The sequence below is a fragment of the Leptodactylus fuscus genome, chromosome 10, assembly GCF_031893055.1.
Source record: "Leptodactylus fuscus isolate aLepFus1 chromosome 10, aLepFus1.hap2, whole genome shotgun sequence".
NCBI lineage: Eukaryota > Metazoa > Chordata > Amphibia > Anura > Leptodactylidae > Leptodactylus > Leptodactylus fuscus.
In genome coordinates, this window is record NC_134274.1 from 575,169 (window position 1) to 585,957 (window position 10,789).

Consider the following 10,789-nt stretch of genomic DNA (forward strand, 5'->3'; position numbering starts at 1 on the left):
AGGATACAGGTTATCATTCTCTCTATATACACTATTACATAGGATACATGTTATCACTCTATATACACTATTACATAGGATACAGGTTATCATTCTCTCTATATACACTATTACATAGGATACAGGTTATCATTCTCTCTATATACACTATTACATAGGATACAGGTTATCTCTCTATACACTATTACATAGGATACATGTTATCACTCTATATACACTATTACATAGGATACAGGTTATCTCTCTATACACTATTACATAGGATACATGTTATCACTCTATATACACTATTACATAGGATACAGGTTATTTCTCTCTATTTGTTACTATTACTGGGCCTTATATATAAATATATACTGGTCTGTCCTCCTTCCGCTGATCTATTAGTTGGGGCAGTTGCTATGTAATAAGTTCCTGTGCAGTAATATAATGGTGCCCTGTACGTTCCGGCGCTGCGCTCGGGGCAGGTGTCTCATCTCCAGGTTTTAATCAGTTCTAGGTAATGGGGTTTTATCTTCTAACAATGGGGACACTTGAGGAACGTTTGTTATAGAATAGATCAGAGGAGCGAGACCACCTGGGCTTCAGACGGGATCAGATGTCCCCACAGGGAACCTGTTACCATCCTCGTCCCAGACATTAACCCTCAGCACAGTGACCTTCTAGATGTGGAGTCTGGTAGGGGCATCTGTACACAGAGGACAGAGACCGAGGCCCCCTCCTAATCATCATGGCGGGGTGTATGGAGGAGGCTGCTGTACACAGAGGACAGAGGCTGTCCCCTATACATGGGGGGGTCTATACATAACACACCCGGTGTCCCCTATACATGGGGGGTCTATACATAACACACCCGGTGTCCCCTATACATGGGGGGGTCTATACATAACACACCCGGTGTCCCCTATACATGGGGGGGTCTATACATAACACACCTGGTGTCCCTTATACATGGGGGGGTCTATACATAACACACCTGGTGTCCCTTATACATGGGGGGGGTCTATACATAACACACCCGGTGTCCCCTATACATGGGGGGTCTATACATAACACACCCGGTGTCCCCTATACATGGGGGGGTCTATACATAACACACCCGGTGTCCCCTATACATGGGGGGTCTATACATAACACACCCGGTGTCCCCTATACATGGGGGGTCTATACATAACACACCCGGTGTCCCCTATACATGGGGGGTCTATACATAACACACCCGGTGTCCCCTATACATGGGGGGGTCTATACATAACACACCTGGTGTCCCTTATACATGGGGGGGGTCTATACATAACACACCCGGTGTCCCCTATACATGGGGGGGTCTATACATAACACACCTGGTGTCCCTTATACATGGGGGGGTCTATACATAACACACCCGGTGTCCCCTATACATGGGGGGGTCTATACATAACACACCCGGTGTCCCCTATACATGGGGGGTCTATACATAACACACCCGGTGTCCCCTATACATGGGGGGGGTCTATACATAACACACCTGGTGTCCCCTATACATGGGGGGGTCTATACATAACACACCTGGTGTCCCTTATACATGGGGGGTCTATACATAACACACCCGGTGTCCCCTATACATGGGGGGTCTATACATAACACACCCGGTGTCCCCTATACATGGGGGGGTCTATACATAACACACCCGGTGTCCCCTATACATGGGGGGGTCTATACATAACACACCTGGTGTCCCTTATACATGGGGGGGGTCTATACATAACACACCCGGTGTCCCCTATACATGGGGGGGTCTATACATAACACACCCGGTGTCCCCTATACATGGGGGGTCTATACATAACACACCCGGTGTCCCCTATACATGGGGGGGGTCTATACATAACACACCCGGTGTCCCCTATACATGGGGGGGTCTATACATAACACACCTGGTGTCCCTTATACATGGGGGGGGTCTATACATAACACACCCGGTGTCCCCTATACATGGGGGGTCTATACATAACACACCCGGTGTCCCCTATACATGGGGGGGGTCTATACATAACACACCTGGTGTCCCTTATACATGGGGGGGGGTCTATACATAACACACCCGGTGTCCCCTATACATGGGGGGTCTATACATAACACACCCGGTGTCCCTTATACATGGGGGGTCTATACATAACATACCTGGTGTCCCCTATACATGGGGAGGGTCTATACATATCATACCTGGTGCCCCCTAGATTGTACAGGTGTTACTACAGAAGTATATATAGGGTGGGGAAGCTTGTGCTGCTGTTAGGACTAGGAGACAACAGATTATCTATAATATACTGTATATAATGAACGATTCCCTTTCTTCCTGCAGCAGCACAATACGGGGAGATGGAAGTATGGAAGTATTCCCCTAGGGAGGGTTTCCTCGCCTTACAGAATCTAATACCGCCCGACCATAGGCGATAGCTTCTGAAGTACGGGAGCCCAACCTATAGCGCTGCACAACGGTAAGACCCGGAGGCCACAGAGCAAAACTGGTGGAAGGGCAGAGCCCCATTCTCCGAATATCATGGCGTTCGGGGTATTCGATTTCAATCTAATACCACGCGACAAACGCAGTAAAAATTCGTATCCCCTCCCACCTACAACAGAGGCATTGAAAAAAAATGGAAAAAACCCATTGGCTACCGAAAACATGTGACCTCCCATTCATAAGAATAGCCAGCGCCATCTTTGTTTCATTTTGCGGCTTGGAGACATAGAGACAGAGATCTGCTGAGGGCGAGAGAGGGATTAGCTGCTGCTAGGCGGGAAAACTAAAGAAGAACAACAACAGCTCTTCTCAGAGCTACTGTATATACTGCAGGGAGAGGAGTCCACGGGGTGTCCCCCCTGATCAGGGATACAGAAAAATCCAGTCCGGCTATATACGCTCTACCCAGCTGTGCAGGCAGTGTCCCCACAAACACCTAACAGGGAGACAGAGCAATTCAGTCCAGTGATATACGCTCAATCCAGATATACAGGGTGTGTACCCCCAAAACCTAGGTGGGAGAGACAAAAATTCAGTCCGGCTATGTCCGGTCAATCCAATTTTTAAGGGTCTCCCCCCTAACGCTAAGTGTGATACACAGAAATTAAGTCAGGCTATGTCCGGTCAATCCAATTTTTTGTTCAATCCAGTATTGTTTGCTCTCCATGATGTGAACTATGCCTTTGTCTCTTGAGAAGTAACCCAACATGAAGTCAGCCATGTGTGCCAGTGTGTTACTTGGCATGCCTTTGCTGGCCCCAACTGTAAGGGTCACTCTCCATTTCCTCCATTTTCCACTCCCCTTCACACCATCTGTGGTGAAGCAATGTCATGCACTGAAGTGCACCCTCTAGCCTCGTGTGGGACAGGGACATCAGATGCCACTCCATCCTTCCTCCACCAGCCAACCCTGCCAAAACTTACAAGGGCATCAGTAGCAGCACTTAAGTAAGAACTAGGAGAGGTCAGAGCCAGTATAATGTCGTCAGCGTATAGACCGATCTTGTGCTGCTGGCGGCCCACAGTAATACCTCCAATATTCTCAGCTACCCGAATGGACTCCGCCAGGGGTTCCATCACTAAAGCAAAAATGATGGGAGACAGAGGGCAGCCCTGACGGGTTCCATTCAAGATCCCAAAAGCATCGGACAGAAAACCCGAGGAGAGCACACAAGCCGACGGGTGGGAGTAAAGAGCTAGTATAGCAGACTTACAGACAGGGCCCATTCCAAACTTATCTAGAAGACTGTCAAGGTAACTCCAGTGGACCCTGTCGAAAGCCTTTTCAGCGTCTAGGGCCGAGAGCAAAGAAGGCGTACCATCCTTTCCAGCTTTGTGTATGAGGCCTATAAACCTCCGTGTGCCGTCCGGGGCCTGCCTTCCAAACACAAATCCCACCTGATCAGGTTTCATCAGCTGGGGAAGAAGGTGGAGGAGACGTTCAGCAAGGATTATAGCATATCATTTAGCATCAATGTGTAAGAGCGAAATAGGTCTAAAGTTAGCCGGGACGGTGGGAGACTTGCCTGGTTTCGGGAGGGTTACTATGGTAGCGGACAATATCTCCTCCGGGAAACATTGTTCCTCCCCCGCCCTTCTAAACACAACCAAAAGATGAGGGGACGAAAGGTCTGTAAACGTTATGTAATAAATCCCTGAGAAGCCACCAGGGGACTTTAATGAAGATACAGCCTCCTTAACCTCTAGCAGGGTGATAGGGAGGCCGGGGATACAGATTGTGCAGGAGAAAGGCGGGAAGGGACACCGAGTCCAGAAACTTATCGATTCCATCTTTAGTAGGCTGATACACGTTTAGCATCACAAGAAGCCTGAACAGAACAGCACAGTGTCATAAAACACCGAATAACCAAATTCCATCAACTGGGGGGGGGGGGGAAATAGGTCAGAAACACTGAGAATGTAGATGAGAAATGCCCTCAGGTCGCCTATAAACAGTTATAATTGCAGGGCATAGTGGATCAGCATGTGGCTGATCCCCGCTTCAGAGGTCCATAAGCCAGTCCCAGCTTGTGGGGGGCGCTCTCTACTCCAGCCTGTGGGGGGCGCTCTCTACTCCAGCCTGTGGGGGGCGCTCTCTACTCCAGCCTGTGGGGTGCGCTCTCTACTCCAGCCTGTGGGGGGCGCTCTCTACTCCAGCCTGTGGGGTGCGCTCTCTACTCCAGCCTGTGGGGGGCGCTCTCTACTCCAGCCTGTGGGGGGCGCTCTTTACTCCAGCCTGTGGGGTGCGCTCTCTACTCCAGGCTGTGGGGGGCGCTCTCTACTCCAGCCTGTGGGGTGCGCTCTCTACTCCAGCCTGTGGGGTGCGCTCTCTACCCCAGCCTGTGGGGGGCGCTCTCTACCCCAGTCATTCTACAGCAGGGCAGAGTTTGGCCGTGGTACTGCTGAACCAATTATACAGAATAGTAACCTGGTCATCCATTGCTCCGCTTATCTAATCTCTGCAGGTGGGACATAATGGCCTCGGAGGGGTTGCCTTTCGGTCAGGTAGTATTTAGGGAAGCAACACATTTTCCCACCTGAGTAGTATTGCTGTGTAAGTTCCCATGTGTGCACTGCCGACGGATGAACAGGAAAGATGACATTTACCTGATGAAATTTCCATTTCCTGGAGTCCGGAGGCAGCACAGCAAGCCCGCCATATTGGTTACTTATTGCTTGGGTAACATAGTGAGGCTGAGTAGGGCGGTGCTCCTCTTATAGGGCGGTGCTCCTCTTATAGGGCGGGGCACCTCTTATAGGGTGGGGCACCTCTTATAGGGTGGGGCACCTCTTATAGGGCGGTGCACCTCTTATAGGGTGGGGCTCCTCTTATAGGGCGGTGCACCTCTTATAGGGTAGGGCTCCTCTTATAGGGCGGGGCTCCTCTTAGAGGGCGGGGCTCCTCTTAGAGGGCAGGGCTCCTCTTATAGGGGGGGGCTCCTCTTATAGGGCGGGGCACCTCTTATAGGGCGGGGCACCTCTTATAGGGCGGGGCACCTCTTATAGGGCGGTGCACCTCTTATAGGGTGGGGCACCTCTTATAGGGCGGTGCACCTCTTATAGGGGGGGCTCCTCTTATAGGGCGGGGCACCTCTTATAGGGCGGGGCACCTCTTATAGGGTGGGGCACCTCTTATAGGGCGGTGCACCTCTTATAGGGGGGGTTCCTCTTATAGGGCGGGGCACCTCTTATAGGGCGGGGCACCTCTTATAGGGTGGGGCACCTCTTATAGGGCGGTGCACCTCTTATAGGGGGGGGGCACCTCTTATAGGGTGGGGCACCTCTTATAGGGTGGGGCACCTCTTATAGGGCGGTGCACCTCTTATAGGGTGGGGCTCCTCTTATAGGGCGGGGCTCCTCTTAGAGGGCGGGGCTCCTCTTAGAGGGCAGGGCTCCTCTTATAGGGGGGGCTCCTCTTATAGGGCGGGGCACCTCTTATAGGGTGGGGCACCTCTTATAGGGCGGGGCACCTCTTATAGGGCGGTGCACCTCTTATAGGGTGGGGCACCTCTTATAGGGCGGTGCACCTCTTATAGGGGGGGCTCCTCTTATAGGGCGGGGCACCTCTTATAGGGCGGGGCACCTCTTATAGGGTGGGGCACCTCTTATAGGGCGGTGCACCTCTTATAGGGGGGGTTCCTCTTATAGGGCGGGGCACCTCTTATAGGGCGGGGCACCTCTTATAGGGTGGGGCACCTCTTATAGGGCGGTGCACCTCTTATAGGGGGGGGGCACCTCTTATAGGGTGGGGCACCTCTTATAGGGTGGGGCACCTCTTATAGGGCGGTGCACCTCTTATAGGGTGGGGCTCCTCTTATAGGGCGGTGCACCTCTTATAGGGTGGGGCTCCTCTTATAGGGCGGGGCTCCTCTTAGAGGGCAGGGCTCCTCTTATAGGGGGGGGCTCCTCTTATAGGGCGGGGCACCTCTTATAAGGTGGGGCACCTCTTATAGGGTGGGGCACCTCTTATAGGGCGGTGCACCTCTTATAGGGGGGGGGCACCTCTTATAGGGTGGGGCACCTCTTATAGGGTGGGGCACCTCTTATAGGGCGGTGCACCTCTTATAGGGTGGGGCTCCTCTTATAGGGCGGGGCTCCTCTTAGAGGGCGGGGCTCCTCTTAGAGGGCGGGGCTCCTCTTATAGGGGGGGGCTCCTCTTATAGGGCGGGGCACCTCTTATAGGGTGGGGCACCTCTTATAGGGCGGGGCACCTCTTATAGGGCGGTGCACCTCTTATAGGGTGGGGCACCTCTTATAGGGCGGTGCACCTCTTATAGGGGGGGCTCCTCTTATAGGGCGGGGCACCTCTTATAGGGCGGGGCACCTCTTATAGGGTGGGGCACCTCTTATAGGGCGGTGCACCTCTTATAGGGGGGGTTCCTCTTATAGGGCGGGGCACCTCTTATAGGGCGGGGCACCTCTTATAGGGTGGGGCACCTCTTATAGGGCGGTGCACCTCTTATAGGGGGGGGGCACCTCTTATAGGGTGGGGCACCTCTTATAGGGTGGGGCACCTCTTATAGGGCGGTGCACCTCTTATAGGGTGGGGCTCCTCTTATAGGGCGGTGCACCTCTTATAGGGTGGGGCTCCTCTTATAGGGCGGGGCTCCTCTTAGAGGGCAGGGCTCCTCTTATAGGGGGGGGCTCCTCTTATAGGGCGGGGCACCTCTTATAAGGTGGGGCACCTCTTATAGGGTGGGGCACCTCTTATAGGGCGGTGCACCTCTTATAGGGTGGGGCACCTCTTATAGGGCGGTGCACCTCTTATAGGGGGGGGCTCCTCTTATAGGGCGGGGCACCTCTTATAGGGGGGGGCTCCTCTTATAGGGTGGGGCACCTCTTATAGGGCGGTGCACCTCTTATAGGGTGGGGCACCTCTTATAGGGCGGTGCACCTCTTATAGGGTGGGGCTCCTCTTATAGGGCGGGGAACCTCTTATAGGGCGGGGCTCCTCTTATAGGGCGGGGCTCCTCTTAGAGGGCAGGGCTCCTCTTATAGGGGGGGGCTCCTCTTATAGGGCGGGGCTCCTCTTATAGGGCGGGGCTCCTCTTAGAGGGCAGGGCTCCTCTTATAGGGGGGGGGCTCCTCTTATAGGGCGGGGCTCCTCTTATAGGGCGGGGCTCCTCTTATAGGGCGGGGCTCCTCTTATAGGGCAGGGCTCCTCTTATAGGGGGGGCTCCTCTTATAGGGCGGGGCTCCTCTTATAGGGCAGGGCTCCTCTTATAGGGGGGGGCTCCTCTTATAGGGCGGGGCACCTCTTATAGGGTGGGGCTCCTCTTATAGGGCAGGGCTCCTCTTATAGGGGGGGGCTCCTCTTATAGGGCGCGGCTCCTCTTATAGGGCGGGGCACCTCTTATAGGGTGGGGCTCCTCTTATAGGGCGGGGCACCTCTTATAGGGTGGGGCTCCTCTTATAGGGCGGGGCTCCTCTTATAGGTCGGGGCTCCTCTTATAGGGCGGGGCTCCTCTTATAGGGTGGGGCTTCTCTTATAGGGCGGGGCACCTCTTATAGGGCTGGGCTCCTCTTATAGATCGGGGCTCCTCTTATAGGGTGGGGCTCCTCTTATAGGGTGGGGCTTCTCTTATAGGGCTGGGCTCCTCTTATAGGGCAGGGCTCCTCTTATAGGGTGGGGCACCTCTTATAGAGAGAGGCTCCTCTTATAGGGCGGGGCTCCTCTTATAGGGCGGGGCTCCTCTTATAGGGCGAGGCTCCTCTTATAGGGCGAGGCTCCTCTTATAGGGTGGGGCTCCTCTTATAGGTCGGGGCACCTCTAATAGGGCGGGGCACCTCTTATAGGGCGGGGCTCCTCTTATAGGAGCGCCTTAATTGTTTAATTATTGACTATTGCTTGTTTACCTGTCTCTTCTAATGGTATCCAGGGGACTAATATCCCATCTGTGTGCGCTGCCTCCGGACTCCAGGAAATGAAAATTCCATCTATTGTGCTGCTGTAGGATGAATATGTTTTCTATAGGTGAATTTCTGAATGGTCACTATGAGCTGTAGGTGATATATGAGGGGGGGGATTCTATAGGCTCTGGTAAAACACATAGTACAGAAAATGTTCAAAAACCCCACAGGACAATGTATCTAATGTATCCAATGTAATGTATCTAATCTAGTGTATCTTATTGCTTACAAACCTCTCCTATGTTCACACGATGGTGACATTTCTCGCTTTAATCTTGTGCTCTTGTGCACCCCCAGAACCGGGACACGTGTCGCCACCCCCCCACAATCAGCACAAGCAATGTGCGCCGCCACCCCCAGAACACGTGTCGCCACCCCCCCACAATCAGCACAAGCAATGTGCGCCGCCACCCCCAGGACCGGGCCATGCACTCTCTAAGTCTATTCCATTTCCCCTGGTATTGCTTTCTGTCCTGGAGGGTCTCTCCGCTGTAAGTCATAGACAGGTTGTCAGCAGGACTTTGCAGGTGTTAGCGCGGCGCTCGTGCAACAACAATCAGATAATGGAACAGTTTCTGGGAGACGATTGTTGTTTCTCTTTAATGATTTCCACGTACAAATGCGGAGAAACTAAATTTAGACTGAACCGGCGGCCGCTGAACTGAGACCAAGTGATCGCAGCAACACAACAGAGGCTTTGTCTCTTCATTAATCGGAGTCATTCAGCCACGGAAATATCTGCAGCGCCACGGAACATTCTGATTAGTCAAGTTATAGTCACATTAACCATTTCTACTCCAAGCAGCAGAAAAGGAAGAGCAAAATATCATCATATAACAGCAACCCCAGACAACCACACATCAATACTGGATAAAGAGACGGTATTATACTCCAGAGCTGCGCTCACTATTCTGCTGGTCACTGTGTACATACATTACATTACTTATCCTGTATTATACTCCAGAGCTACACTCACTATTCTGCTGGTACAGTCACTGTGTACATACATTACATTACTTATCCTGTATTATACTCCAGAGCTGCGCTCACTATTCTGCTGGTACAGTCACTGTGTACATACATTACATTACTTATCCTGTATTATACTCCAGAGCTGCGCTCACTATTCTGCTGGTACAGTCACTGTGTACATACATTACATTACTTATCCTGTATTATACTCCAGAGCTACACTCACTATTCTGCTGGTACAGTCACTGTGTACATACATTACATTACTTATCCTGTATTATACTCCAGAGCTGCGCTCACTATTCTGCTGGTACAGTCACTGTGTACATACATTACATTACTTATCCTGTATTATACTCCAGAGCTGTGCTCACTATTCTGCTGGTACAGTCACTGTGTACATACATTACATTACTTATCCTGTATTATACTCCAGAGCTGCGCTCACTATTCTGCTGGTACAGTCACTATGTACATACATTACATTACTTATCCCGTATTATACCCCAGAGCTGCGCTCACTATTCTGCTGGTACAGTCACTGTGTACATACATTACATTACTTATCCTGTATTATACCCCAGAGCTGCGCTCACTATTCTGCTGGTACAGTCACTGTGTACATACATTACATTACTTATCCTGTATTACACTCCAGAGCTGCGCTCACTATTCTGCTGGTGCAGTCACTGTGTACATACATTACTTATCCTGTATTATACTCCAGAGCTGCGCTCACTATTCTGCTGGTGCAGTCACTGTGTACATACATTACATTACTTATCCTGTATTACACTCCAGAGCTGCGCTCACTATTCTGCTGGTACAGTCACTGTGTACATACATTACATTACTTATCCTGTATTATACCCCAGAGCTGCGCTCACTATTCTGCTGGTACAGTCACTGTGTACACACATTACATTACTTATCCTGTATTATACTCCAGAGCTGCGCTCACTATTCTGCTGGTACAGTCACTGTGTACATACATTACATTACTTCTCCTGTATTATACTCCAGAGCTGCGCTCACTATTCTGCTGGTACAGTCACTGTGTACATACATTACATTACTTATCCTGTATTATACTCCAGAGCTGCGCTCACTATTCTGCTGGTGCAGTCACTGTGTACATACATTACATTACTTATCCTGTATTACACTCCAGAGCTGCGCTCACTATTCTGCTGGTACAGTCACTGTGTACATACATTACATTACTTATCCTGTATTATACCCCAGAGCTGCGCTCACTATTCTGCTGGTACAGTCACTGTGTACACACATTACATTACTTATCCTGTATTATACTCCAGAGCTGCGCTCACTATTCTGCTGGTGCAGTCACTGTGTACATACATTACATTACTTATCCTGTATTATACTCCAGAGCTGCGC